Genomic DNA, 14,773 nt, shown 5'->3' on the forward strand with positions numbered 1-14,773 from the left:
CATGTACTAGGTCGACAGGTCAAAAGGTCGGCATGAGGTTTTTTTTAAAACTTTTTCATACTTAACGATCCACGTGGACTACGATCGGAACGGTAATCTGTGCCGAGCGAAGTGGTAGCAGAGCGAGGCACTTTGCCCGAAGTTCGCTCGCCATGCGAGGGGACACGGTGCACTAATTGGGGTTCCCAGTCACTCTACGAAGAAAACGACACCAAAAAAAACACCTCATGTCGACCTTTTGACCTTTTGACCTAGCACATGTCGATCTAGAAACCCTGTTGACCTAGTGACTTTTGTCGACCTAGACACTGTCGATCTAATGATCCACACCCCTCTCAACTTGCCGCAGTGCTCTGTTAGAACTTTTGTCCTTATACGGGAGAGTCAGCGTCAAGTAGATAAAGTTTGGCCATTACCTGCAACAAACTTTTTTGCGAAACTATTTTTTGCCTGAAATAAATTTTATAGATTTCATGTCCACATTGAAGATCGGGAAATAGAAAAAGTTATGGAACTGGAAAAGACAGTGAGACGGGTCAGGAGAGGGCAGAGCTGGTGTGGGAATAATTTAGAAAAATAACTGTGTGGCTCGGGGTGTCTGACAGATCACTGCCTTTTTATTCCATATGGACAGGCCTTGCGTGCCAGGGAAGATGTTTTCAGGCTGCTGACTGAGGTCAGTGGGGAATATTCTGATCAGAGCAGAGATTACACGAGTTTACAGGGTCAAGTTGCAAAGCTTTCTGATTTTTTTTTCCCCCTCTGTGCACTCGCAATCTTTCTACATTATCACTCAATAATAGTCATTAAAAAATACACACGTGAAGTGTGACTACAGGATCCATTTGAAGCTGCAGTGCTGGAAATGATGGGAAAACTCCAACTACTAGTTGTTTTAATTGAGAAAAATGCTTATTTTGTTCCTTTGTAAGTAACATGGTGTGATAAATTATATAACTATTTAAAATGATTTGCATTTATACAAAGTTGTGAAGAGAAAAAGGTGATGTACATACAAGTCTATGGAGAACCATATTGCATGTTGCGAAAACTGAATTTTTTATTAAATGTTTTTCATTTTCTTGCCATTGCATTGATTGCAGATCAGGATTTCACTCAATACAATTGTATCTACACAACAGATTTTTGTTTTTCTCTATATTAAAAAAATAATTAGATAAATAATCTACACAAAGGAATACTCCAGCAGTGACGGATTTTACCTGTCCCCCCAGTAAAGTCCACCACCTCAGTGAGCTCAGCTGAACCAGTTGCAGTCTGTGTGACTGCACTGGCTCAGTGGCTTCACTGTGACTGGCAGTGACTGCCTATTGGAAGTCCTACCTGACAGTCACCCGCAGGACAGGCAGTCCCATTGGGAGGTGTGTCCTTCCTCTTGGACTGCCAGACCAGGCTGCGATTAGCATAGAGCTGGCTTCCTGTAGGAAGTCACTCCTTGCCTTGTCCTCAGCACAATCCAGCTCCCATGGGCTGCAGCCAATGCAGTCCATAGAAGCTGGGAGTTTGCGCATGCATTCTCAAGCCACCACTACTTGTGTGCCTGTGCAAGTCCCAGCCCTAGCCAAATCCCTTGCACTGGCGCTAGGACCCAAATGGCTTGGGCCGGCTCTCTCACCTCTGGCATGGGTAGCGGCAGCCCCCCCAAAAAAAAGTTGGAGCCGCCGCTACTCCCTGGGGTAGATTTACTAAAGCTTCTAAAACAGTGGTGGTGTTGGAACAAATCATATTCTATCATTTTCTAGAATGCAATAGAGAAATGATAGGTAGAATCTGATTAATTGGTCGCTATGGGCACCACCTCCACTTAATTTAAAGAAACTTTAGTAAATCTACCCTTATAGGAGGAATTATTTTTCAGCAACCGTCTTTTGGTATTACTTTTGCAAATCAGTGGAGATAAATTGCATAATTTTCCTCTATTACGTCTCCACATAAGGCCTCATATTTCACTTCTAAACTCTGGAGGTCTTAGATGAGCTTTAGGTAGAATGCATTATAATGCCTAATTTATAATGAAGCCAAGGTGAAGCAAGAAAGTTCTGTGGTGACTAGGTCATGTATTATCCCCATATTTTGTAGTTACAGACAGTACATCTTTATAAGGATCGTGTCACGTGAGTAGGACTGCAGTGTGTGTACGGGTTGGGATTTAAATGCCGGCGGTCGGGATGCTGGCTGTCAGAATACAGACTGCGGCATCCCGATGTTGAGAAACCCGACAGGGAGAATGTAAGTATACAGCCACTGCCCATGTTCCTAGCTGAATTGAACATATAAAGTGGGTATCTTCCTGTTTACCAGAAACCCCAACAGTCCATTACCATGTCTGCAGTTTAGCCTTGGGCACCTTGTATGAATCAAATCTGACTGCAGCACTAAGACATGAGATGGGTCAACGCAGATGGCATAGAGAAGGAGTGATGATGGTGGCAGTAAGAGATATGAGAGGGAGCGATGATGGTGGCAGTAAGAGATATGAGAGGGAGCAATTTTGGTGGCAGTAAGAGATATGAGAGGGAGCAATGATGGTGGCAGTAAGAGATATGAGAGGGAACAATGATGGTGGCAGTAAGAGATATGAGAGGGAGCGATGATGGTGGCAATAAGGGATATGAGAGGGGGTGATGATGGTGGCAGTAAGAGATATCAGAGGGAACGATGATGGTGGCAGTAAGAGATATGAGAGGGGGCGATGATGGTGGCAGCAAGATATATGAGAGGGAGCGATGATGGTGGCAGCAAGAGATATGAGATGGGACGATGATGGAGACAGTTAGATATATGAGAAGGAGCAATTTTGGTGGCAGTAAGAGATATGAGAAGGAACGATGATGGTGGCAGTAAGAGATATGAGAGGGAGCGATGATGGTGGCAGTAAGAGATATGAGAGGGGGTGATGATGGTGGCAGTAAGAGATATGAGAGGGAGCGATGATGGTGGCAGTAAGAGATATGAGAGGGGGTGATGATGGTGGCAGTAAGAGATATGAGAGGGGGTGATGATGGTGGCAGTAAGAGATATGAGAGGGAGCGATTTTGGTGGCAGTAAGAGATATGAGAAGGAACGATGATGGTGGCAGTAAGAGATATGAGAGGGAGCGATGATGGTGGCAGTAAGAGATATGAGAGGGGGTGATGATGGTGGCAGTAAGAGATATGAGAGGGGGTGATGACGGTGGCAGTAAGATATATGAGAGGGGGTGATGATGGTGGCAGTAAGAGATATGAGAGGGAAAGATGATGGTGGCAGTAAGAGATATGAGAGGGAGCGATGATGGGGGCAGTAGGAGATATGAGAGGGAGCGATGATGGTGGCAGTAGGAGATATGAGAGGGAGCGATGATGGTGGCGGTAAGAGATATGAGAGGGAGCGATGATGGTGGCAGTAGGAGATATGAGAGGAGAGATGATGGTGGCAGTAAGAGATAAGAGAGGAGAGATGATGGTGGCAGTAAGAGATATGAGAGGGAGCGATGATGGTGGCAGTAAGGGATATGAGAGGGGGTGATGATGGTGGCAGTAAGGGATATGAGAGGGGGTGATGATGGTGGCAGTAAGAGATATCAGAGGGAACGATGATGGTGGCAGTAAGAGATATAAGAGGGGGCGATGATGGTGGCAGCAAGATATATGAGAGGGAGCGATGATGGTGGCAGTAAGAGATATGAGAGGGAGCGATGATGGTGGCAGTAAGAGATATGAGATGGGACGATGATGGAGACAGTTAGATATATGAGAGGGAGCGATGATGGTGGCAGTAAGAGATATGAGAAGGAACGATGATGGTGGCAGTAAGAGATATGAGAGGGAACGATGATGGTGGCAGTAAGAGATATGAGAGGGGGTGATGATGGTGGCAGTAAGAGATATGAGATGGGGTGATGATGGTGGCAGTAAGAGATATGAGAGGGGGTGAAGATGGTGGCAGTAAGAGATATAAGAGGGAACGATGATGGTGGCAGTAAGAGATATGAGAGAGAGTGATGATGGTGGCAGTAGGAGATATGAGAGGGAGCGATGATGGTGGCAGTAGGAGACATGAGAGGGAGCGATGATGGTGGCGGTAAGAGATATGAGAGGGAGCGATAATGGTGGCAGTAAGAGATATGAGATGGGGTGATGATGGTGGCAGTAAGAGATATGAGAGGGGGTGATGGTGGCAGTAAGAGATATGAGAGGGGGTGATGATGGTGGCAGTAAGAGATATGAGAGGGGGTGATGATGGTGGCAGTAAGAGATATGAGAGGGAACGATGATGGTGGCAGTTAGAGATATGAGCGGGAGCGATGATGGTGGCAGTAAGAGATATGAGAGGGGGTGATGATGGTGGCAGTAAGAGATATGAGAGGGAATGATGATGGTGGCAGTAAGTGATAAGAGAAGGGGCGATAATGGTGGCAGTAAGTGATAAGAGAAGGGGTGATAATGGTGGCAGTAAGAGATATGAAAGGGGCGATGATGGTGGCAGTAAGTGATAAGAGAGGGGGCGATAATGGTGGCAGTAAGAGATATGAGAGGGGGTGATGATGGTGGCAGTAAGAGATATGAGAGGGGGTGTTGATGGTGGCAGTAAGAGTTATGAGAGGGGATGATGATGGTGGCAGTAAGAGATATGAGAGGGGGTGATGATGGTGGCAGTAAGAGATATGAGAGGGAACAATAATGGTGGCAGTAAGTGATAAGAGAGGGGGCGAAAATGGTGGCAGCAAGAGATATGAGAGGGGCGATGATGGTGGCAGTAGGAGATATGAGAGGGAGCGATGATGGTGGCGGTAAGAGATATGAGAGGGAGCGATGATGGTGGCAGTAGGAGATATGAGAGGAGAGATGATGGTGGCAGTAAGAGATAAGAGAGGAGAGATGATGGTGGCAGTAAGAGATATGAGAGGGAGCGATGATGGTGGCAGTAAGGGATATGAGAGGGGGTGATGATGGTGGCAGTAAGGGATATGAGAGGGGGTGATGATGGTGGCAGTAAGAGATATCAGAGGGAACGATGATGGTGGCAGTAAGAGATATAAGAGGGGGCGATGATGGTGGCAGCAAGATATATGAGAGGGAGCGATGATGGTGGCAGTAAGAGATATGAGAGGGAGCGATGATGGTGGCAGTAAGAGATATGAGATGGGACGATGATGGAGACAGTTAGATATATGAGAGGGAGCGATGATGGTGGCAGTAAGAGATATGAGAAGGAACGATGATGGTGGCAGTAAGAGATATGAGAGGGAACGATGATGGTGGCAGTAAGAGATATGAGAGGGGGTGATGATGGTGGCAGTAAGAGATATGAGATGGGGTGATGATGGTGGCAGTAAGAGATATGAGAGGGGGTGAAGATGGTGGCAGTAAGAGATATAAGAGGGAACGATGATGGTGGCAGTAAGAGATATGAGAGAGAGTGATGATGGTGGCAGTAGGAGATATGAGAGGGAGCGATGATGGTGGCAGTAGGAGACATGAGAGGGAGCGATGATGGTGGCGGTAAGAGATATGAGAGGGAGCGATAATGGTGGCAGTAAGAGATATGAGATGGGGTGATGATGGTGGCAGTAAGAGATATGAGAGGGGGTGATGGTGGCAGTAAGAGATATGAGAGGGGGTGATGATGGTGGCAGTAAGAGATATGAGAGGGGGTGATGATGGTGGCAGTAAGAGATATGAGAGGGAACGATGATGGTGGCAGTTAGAGATATGAGCGGGAGCGATGATGGTGGCAGTAAGAGATATGAGAGGGGGTGATGATGGTGGCAGTAAGAGATATGAGAGGGAATGATGATGGTGGCAGTAAGTGATAAGAGAAGGGGCGATAATGGTGGCAGTAAGTGATAAGAGAAGGGGTGATAATGGTGGCAGTAAGAGATATGAAAGGGGCGATGATGGTGGCAGTAAGTGATAAGAGAGGGGGCGATAATGGTGGCAGTAAGAGATATGAGAGGGGGTGATGATGGTGGCAGTAAGAGATATGAGAGGGGGTGTTGATGGTGGCAGTAAGAGTTATGAGAGGGGATGATGATGGTGGCAGTAAGAGATATGAGAGGGGGTGATGATGGTGGCAGTAAGAGATATGAGAGGGAACAATAATGGTGGCAGTAAGTGATAAGAGAGGGGGCGAAAATGGTGGCAGCAAGAGATATGAGAGGGGCGATGATGGTGGCAGTAAGTGATAAGAGAAGAGGCGATAATGGTGGCAGTAAGAGATATGAGAGGGGGTGATGATGGTGGCAGTAATAGATATGAGAGGGGGTGATGATGGTGGCAGTAAGAGATATGAGAGGGGGTGATGATGGTGGCAGTAAGAGATATGAGAGGGAGCGATTTTGGTGGCAGTAAGAGATATGAGAAGGAACGATGATGGTGGCAGTAAGAGATATGAGAGGGAGCGATGATGGTGGCAGTAAGAGATATGAGAGGGGGTGATGATGGTGGCAGTAAGAGATATGAGAGGGGGTGATGATGGTGGTAGTAAGAGATATGAGAGGGAACGATGATGGTGGCAGTAAGAGATATGAGAGGGAGCGATGATGGTGGCAGTAGGAGATATGAGAGGGAGCGATGATGGTGGCAGTAGGAGATATGAGAGGGAGCGATGATGGTGTCGGTAAGAGATATGAGAGGGAGCGATGATGGTGGCAGTAAGAGATATGAGAGGGGGTGATGATGGTGGCAGTAAGAGATATGAGAGGGGGTGATGATGGTGGCAGTAAGAGATATGAGAGGGAACAATAATGGTGGCAGTAAGTGATAAGAGAAGGGGCGATAATGGTGGCAGTAAGAGATATGAGAAGGGCGATGATGGTGGCAGTAAGTGATTAGAGAGGGGGCGATAATGGTGGCAGTAAGAGATATGAGAGGGGGTGATGATGGTGGCAGTAAGAGATATGAGAGGGGGTGATGATGGTGGCAGTAAGAGATATGAGAGGGGGTGATGATGGTGGCAGTAATAGATATGAGAGGGGGTGATGATGGTGGCAGTAAGAGATATGAGAGGGGGTGATGATGGTGGCAGTAAGAGATATGAGAGGGAACAATAATGGTGGCAGTAAGTGATAAGAGAGGGGGCGATAATGGTGGCAGTAAGAGATATGAGAGGGGCGATGATGGTGGCAGTAAGTGATAAGAGAGGGGGCGATAATGGTGGCAGTAAGAGATATGAGAGGGGGTGATGATGGTGGCAGTAAGAGATATGAGAGGGGATGATGATGGTGGCAGTAAGAGATATGAGAGGGGGTGATGATGGTGGCAGTAAGAGATATGGGAGGGAACGATGATGGTGGCAGTAAGAGATATGAGCGGGAGCTATGATGGTGGCAGTAAGAGATATGAGAGGGAACAATAATGGTGGCAGTAAGTGATAAGAGAAGGGGCGATAATGGTGGCAGTAAGAGATATGAGAGGGGGTGATGATGGTGGCAGTAAGAGATATAAGAGGGGGTGATGATGGTGGCAGTAAGAGATATGAGAGGGGGTGATGATGGTGGCAGTAAGAGATATGAGAGGGAACGATGATGGTGGCAGTAAGAGATATGAGAGGGGGTGATGATGGTGGCAGTAAGAGATATGAGAGGGAGCGATTTTGGTGGCAGTAAGAGATATGAGAAGGAACGATGATGGTGGCAGTAAGAGATATGAGAGGGAGCGATGATGGTGGCAGTAAGAGATATGAGAGGGGGTGATGATGGTGGTAGTAAGAGATATGAGAGGGAACGATGATGGTGGCAGTAAGAGATATGAGAGGGAGCGATGATGGTGGCAGTAGGAGATATGAGAGGGAGCGATGATGGTGGCAGTAGGAGATATGAGAGGGAGCGATGATGGTGTCGGTAAGAGATATGAGAGGGAGCGATGATGGTGGCAGTAAGAGATATGAGAGGGGGTGATGATGGTGGCAGTAAGAGATATGAGAGGGGGTGATGATGGTGGCAGTAAGAGATATGAGAGGGGGTGATGATGGTGGCAGTAAGAGATATGAGAGGGAACAATAATGGTGGCAGTAAGTGATAAGAGAGGGGGCGATAATGGTGGCAGTAAGAGATATGAGAGGGGCGATGATGGTGGCAGTAAGTGATAAGAGAGGGGGCGATAATGGTGGCAGTAAGAGATATGAGAGGGGGTGATGATGGTGGCAGTAAGAGATATGAGAGGGGATGATGATGGTGGCAGTAAGAGATATGAGAGGGGGTGATGATGGTGGCAGTAAGAGATATGGGAGGGAACGATGATGGTGGCAGTAAGAGATATGAGCGGGAGCTATGATGGTGGCAGTAAGAGATATGAGAGGGAACAATAATGGTGGCAGTAAGTGATAAGAGAAGGGGCGATAATGGTGGCAGTAAGAGATATGAGAGGGGGTGATGATGGTGGCAGTAAGAGATATAAGAGGGGGTGATGATGGTGGCAGTAAGAGATATGAGAGGGGGTGATGATGGTGGCAGTAAGAGATATGAGAGGGAACGATGATGGTGGCAGTAAGAGATATGAGAGGGGGTGATGATGGTGGCAGTAAGAGATATGAGAGGGAGCGATTTTGGTGGCAGTAAGAGATATGAGAAGGAACGATGATGGTGGCAGTAAGAGATATGAGAGGGAGCGATGATGGTGGCAGTAAGAGATATGAGAGGGGGTGATGATGGTGGTAGTAAGAGATATGAGAGGGAACGATGATGGTGGCAGTAAGAGATATGAGAGGGAGCGATGATGGTGGCAGTAGGAGATATGAGAGGGAGCGATGATGGTGGCAGTAGGAGATATGAGAGGGAGCGATGATGGTGTCGGTAAGAGATATGAGAGGGAGCGATGATGGTGGCAGTAAGAGATATGAGAGGGGGTGATGATGGTGGCAGTAAGAGATATGAGAGGGGGTGATGATGGTGGCAGTAAGAGATATGAGAGGGAACAATAATGGTGGCAGTAAGTGATAAGAGAAGGGGCGATAATGGTGGCAGTAAGAGATATGAGAAGGGCGATGATGGTGGCAGTAAGTGATTAGAGAGGGGGCGATAATGGTGGCAGTAAGAGATATGAGAGGGGGTGATGATGGTGGCAGTAAGAGATATGAGAGGGGGTGATGATGGTGGCAGTAAGAGATATGAGAGGGGGTGATGATGGTGGCAGTAATAGATATGAGAGGGGGTGATGATGGTGGCAGTAAGAGATATGAGAGGGGTGATGATGGTGGCAGTAAGAGATATGAGAGGGAACAATAATGGTGGCAGTAAGTGATAAGAGAGGGGGCGATAATGGTGGCAGTAAGAGATATGAGAGGGGCGATGATGGTGGCAGTAAGTGATAAGAGAGGGGGCGATAATGGTGGCAGTAAGAGATATGAGAGGGGGTGATGATGGTGGCAGTAAGAGATATGAGAGGGGATGATGATGGTGGCAGTAAGAGATATGAGAGGGGGTGATGATGGTGGCAGTAAGAGATATGAGAGGGAACGATGATGGTGGCAGTAAGAGATATGAGCGGGAGCTATGATGGTGGCAGTAAGAGATATGAGAGGGAACAATAATGGTGGCAGTAAGTGATAAGAGAAGGGGCGATAATGGTGGCAGTAAGAGATATGAGAGGGGGTGATGATGGTGGCAGTAAGAGATATAAGAGGGGGTGATGATGGTGGCAGTAAGAGATATGAGAGGGGGTGATGATGGTGGCAGTAAGAGATATGAGAGGGAACGATGATGGTGGCAGTAAGAGATATAAGAGGGAGCGATGATGGTGGCAGTAGGAGATATGAGAGGGAGCGATGATGGTGGCAGTAGGAGATATGAGAGGGAGCGATGATGGTGTCGGTAAGAGATATGAGAGGGAGCGATGATGGTGGCAGTAAGAGATATGAGAGGGGGTGATGATGGTGGCAGTAAGAGATATGAGAGGGAACAATAATGGTGGCAGTAAGTGATTAAGAGAAGGGGCGATAATGGTGGCAGTAAGAGATATGAGAAGGGCGATGATGGTGGCAGTAAGTGATAAGAGAGGGGGCGATAATGGTGGCAGTAAGAGATATGAGAGGGGGTGATGATGGTGGCAGTAAGAGATATGAGAGGGGGTGATGATGGTGGCAGTAAGAGATATGAGAGCGGGTGATGATGGTGGCAGTAAGAGATATGAGAGGGGGTGATGATGGTGGCAGAAAGAGATATGAGAGGGAACGATGATGGTAGCAGTAAGAGATATGAGAGGGAACAATAATGGTGGCAGTAAGTGATAAGAGAGGGGGCGATAATGGTGGCAGTAAGAGATATGAGAGGGGCGATGATGGTGGCAGTAAGTGATAAGAGAGGGGGCGATAATGGTGGCAGTAAGAGATATGAGAGGGGGTGATGATGGTGGCAGTAAGAGATATGAGAGGGGGTGATGATGGTGGCAGTAAGAGATATGAGAGGGAACGATGATGGTGGCAGTAAGAGATATGAGCGGGAGCGATGATGGTGGCAGTAAGAGATATGAGAGGGAACAATAATGGTGGCAGTAAGTGATAAGAGAAGGGGCGATAATGGTGGCAGTAAGAGATATGAGAGGGGGTGATGATGGTGGCAGTAAGAGATATGAGAGGGGGTGATGATAGTGGCAGTAAGATATATGAGAGGGGGTGATGATGGTGGCAGTAAGAGATATGAGAGGGAACGATGATGGTGGCAGTAAGAGATATGAGAGGGAGCGATGATGGTGGCAGTAGGAGATATGAGAGGGAGCGATGATGGTGGCAGTAGGAGATATGAGAGGGAGCGATGATGGTGTCGGTAAGAGATATGAGAGGGAGCGATGATGGTGGCAGTAAGAGATATGAGAGGGGGTGATGATGGTGGCAGTAAGAGATATGAGAGGGAACAATAATGGTGGCAGTAAGTGATAAGAGAAGGGGCGATAATGGTGGCAGTAAGAGATATGAGAAGGGCGATGATGGTGGCAGTAAGTGATAAGAGAGTGGGCGATAATGGTGGCAGTAAGAGATATGAGAGGGGGTGATGATGGTGGCAGTAAGAGATATGAGAGGGGGTGATGATGGTGGCAGTAAGAGATATGAGAGGGGGTGATGATGGTGGCAGTAAGAGATATGAGAGGGGGTGATGATGGTGGCAGAAAGAGATATGAGAGGGAACGATGATGGTGGCAGTAAGAGATATGAGAGGGAACAATAATGGTGGCAGTAAGTGATAAGAGAGGGGGCGATAATGGTGGCAGTAAGAGATATGAGAGGGGCGATGATGGTGGCAGTAAGTGATAAGAGAGGGGGCGATAATGGTGGCAGTAAGAGATATGAGAGGGGGTGATGATGGTGGCAGTAAGAGATATGAGAGGGGGTGATGATGGTGGCAGTAAGAGATATGAGAGGGGGTGATGATGGTGGCAGTAAGAGATATGAGAGGGAACGATGATGGTGGCAGTAAGAGATATGAGCGGGAGCGATGATGGTGGCAGTAAGAGATATGAGAGGGAACAATAATGGTGGCAGTAAGTGATAAGAGAAGGGGCGATAATGGTGGCAGTAAGAGATATGAGAGGGGGTGATGATGGTGGCAGTAAGAGATATGAGAGGGGGTGATGATGGTGGCAGTAAGAGATATGAGAGGGGGTGATGATGGTGGCAGTAAGAGATATGAGAGGGAACGATGATGGTGGCAGTAAGAGATATGAGAGGGAACAATAATGGTGGCAGTAAGTGATAAGAGAGGGGGCAATAATGGTGGCAGTAAGAGATATGAGAGGGGCGATGATGGTGGCAGTAAGAGAAATGAGAGGGGGCGATAATGGTGGCAGTAAGAGATATGAGAGGGGGTGATGATGGTGGCAGTAAGAGATATGAGAGGGAGCAATGATGGTGGCAGTAAGAGATATGAGAGGGGGTGATGATGGTGGCAGTAAGAGATATGAGAGGGAGTGATGACGGTGGCAGTAAGAGATATGAGAGGGGGTGATGATGGTGGCACGAGATATGAGAGGGGGTGATGATGGTGGCAGTAAGAGATATGAGAGGAGGTGATGATGGTGGCAGTAAGAGATATGAGAGGGAGTGATGACGGTGGCAGTAAGAGATATAAGAGGGAGCAATGATGGTGGCAGTAAGAGATATGAGAGGGAACGATGATGGTGGCAGTAAGAGATATGAGAGGGAACAATAATGGTGGCAGTAAGTGATAAGAGAGGGGGCGATAATGGTGGCAGTAAGAGATATGAGAGGGAGCGATGACGGTGGCAGTAAGAGATATGAGAGGGAACGATGATGGTGGCAGTAAGAGATATGAGAGGGAGTGATGATGGTGGCAGAAAGAGATATGAGAGGAGGTGATGATGGTGGCAGTAAGAGATATGAGAGGGGGTGATGATGGTGGCAGTAAGAGATATGAGAGGGAACAATAATGGTGGCAGTAAGTGATAAGAGAGGGGGCGAAAATGGTGGCAGTAAGAGATATGAGAGGGGCGATGATGGTGGCAGTAAGTGATAAGAGAGGAGGCGATAATGGTGGCAGTAAGAGATATGAGAGGGGGTGATGATGGTGGCAGTAGGAGATATGAGAGGGAGCGATGATGGTGGCGGTAAGAGATATGAGAGGGAGCAATGATGGTGGCAGTAGGAGATATGAGAGGAGAGATGATGGTGGCAGTAAGAGATAAGAGAGGAGAGATGATGGTGGCAGTAAGAGATATGAGAGGGAGCGATGATGGTGGCAGTAAGGGATATGAGAGGGGGTGATGATGGTGGCAGTAAGGGATATGAGAGGGGGTGATGATGGTGGCAGTAAGAGATATCAGAGGGAACGATGATGGTGGCAGTAAGAGATATAAGAGGGGACGATGATGGTGGCAGCAAGATATATGAGAGGGAGCGATGATGGTGGCAGTAAGAGATATGAGAGGGAGCGATGATGGTGGCAGTAAGAGATATGAGATGGGACGATGATGGAGACAGTTAGATATATGAGAGGGAGCGATGATGGTGGCAGTAAGAGATATGAGAAGGAACGATGATGGTGGCAGTAAGAGATATGAGAGGGAACGATGATGGTGGCAGTAAGAGATATGAGAGGGGGTGATGATGGTGGCAGTAAGAGATATGAGATGGGGTGATGATGGTGGCAGTAAGAGATATGAGAGGGGGTGAAGATGGTGGCAGTAAGAGATATAAGAGGGAACGATGATGGTGGCAGTAAGAGATATGAGAGAGAGTGATGATGGTGGCAGTAGGAGATATGAGAGGGAGCGATGATGGTGGCAGTAGGAGATATGAGAGGGAGCGATGATGGTGGCGGTAAGAGATATGAGAGGGAGCGATAATGGTGGCAGTAAGAGATATGAGATGGGGTGATGATGGTGGCAGTAAGAGATATGAGAGGGGGTGATGGTGGCAGTAAGAGATATGAGAGGGGGTGATGATTGTGGCAGTAAGAGATATGAGAGGGGGTGATGATGGTGGCAGTAAGAGATATGAGAGAGAACGATGATGGTGGCAGTAAGAGATATGAGCGGGAGCGATGATGGTGGCAGTAAGAGATATGAGAGGGGGTGATGATGGTGGCAGTAAGAGATATGAGAGGGAATGATGATGGTGGCAGTAAGAGATATGAGAGGGAACAATAATGGTGGCAGTAAGTGATAAGAGAAGGGGCGATAATGGTGGCAGTAAGAGATATGAAAGGGGCGATGATGGTGGCAGTAAGTGATAAGAGAGGGGGCGATAATGGTGGCAGTAAGAGATATGAGAGGGGGTGATGATGGTGGCAGTAAGAGATATGAGAGGGGGTGATGATGGTGGCAGTAAGAGTTATGAGAGGGGGTGATGATGGTGGCAGTAAGAGATATGAGAGGGGGTGATGATGGTGGCAGTAAGAGATATGAGAGGGAACAATAATGGTGGCAGTAAGTGATAAGAGAGGGGGCGATAATGGTGGCAGTAAGAGATATGAGAGGGGCGATGATGGTGGCAGTAAGTGATAAGAGAGGAGGCGATAATGGTGGCAGTAAGAGATATGAGAGGGGGTGATGATGGTGGCAGTAATAGATATGAGAGGGGGTGATGATGGTGGCAGTAAGAGATATGAGAGGGGGTGATGATGGTGGCAGTAAGAGATATGAGAGGGAGCGATTTTGGTGGCAGTAAGAGATATGAGAAGGAACGATGATGGTGGCAGTAAGAGATATGAGAGGGAGCGATGATGGTGGCAGTAAGAGATATGAGAGGGGGTGATGATGGTGGCAGTAAGAGATATGAGAGGGGGTGATGATGGTGGTGGTAGTAAGAGATATGAGAGGGAACGATGATGGTGGCAGTAAGAGATATGAGAGGGAGCGATGATGGTGGCAGTAGGAGATATGAGAGGGGGTGATGATGGTGGCAGTAAGAGATATGAGAGGGGGTGATGATGGTGGCAGTAAGAGATATGAGAGGGGGTGATGATGGTGGCAGTAATAGATATGAGAGGGGGTGATGATGGTGGCAGTAAGAGATATGAGAGGGGGTGATGATGGTGGCAGTAAGAGATATGAGAGGGAACAATAATGATGGCAGTAAGTGATAAGAGAGGGGGCGATAATGGTGGCAGTAAGAGATATGAGAGGGGCGATGATGGTGGCAGTAAGTGATAAGAGAGGGGGCGATAATGGTGGCAGTAAGAGATATGAGAGGGGGTGATGATGGTGGCAGTAAGAGATATGAGAGGGGATGATGATGGTGGCAGTAAGAGATATGAGAGGGGGTGATGATGGTGGCAGTAAGAGATATGAGAGGGAACGATGATGGTGGCAGTAAGAGATAT

This window comes from Pseudophryne corroboree, chromosome 9, assembly GCF_028390025.1.
Source record: "Pseudophryne corroboree isolate aPseCor3 chromosome 9, aPseCor3.hap2, whole genome shotgun sequence".
In the NCBI taxonomy this organism is placed as follows: Eukaryota; Metazoa; Chordata; class Amphibia; order Anura; family Myobatrachidae; genus Pseudophryne; species Pseudophryne corroboree.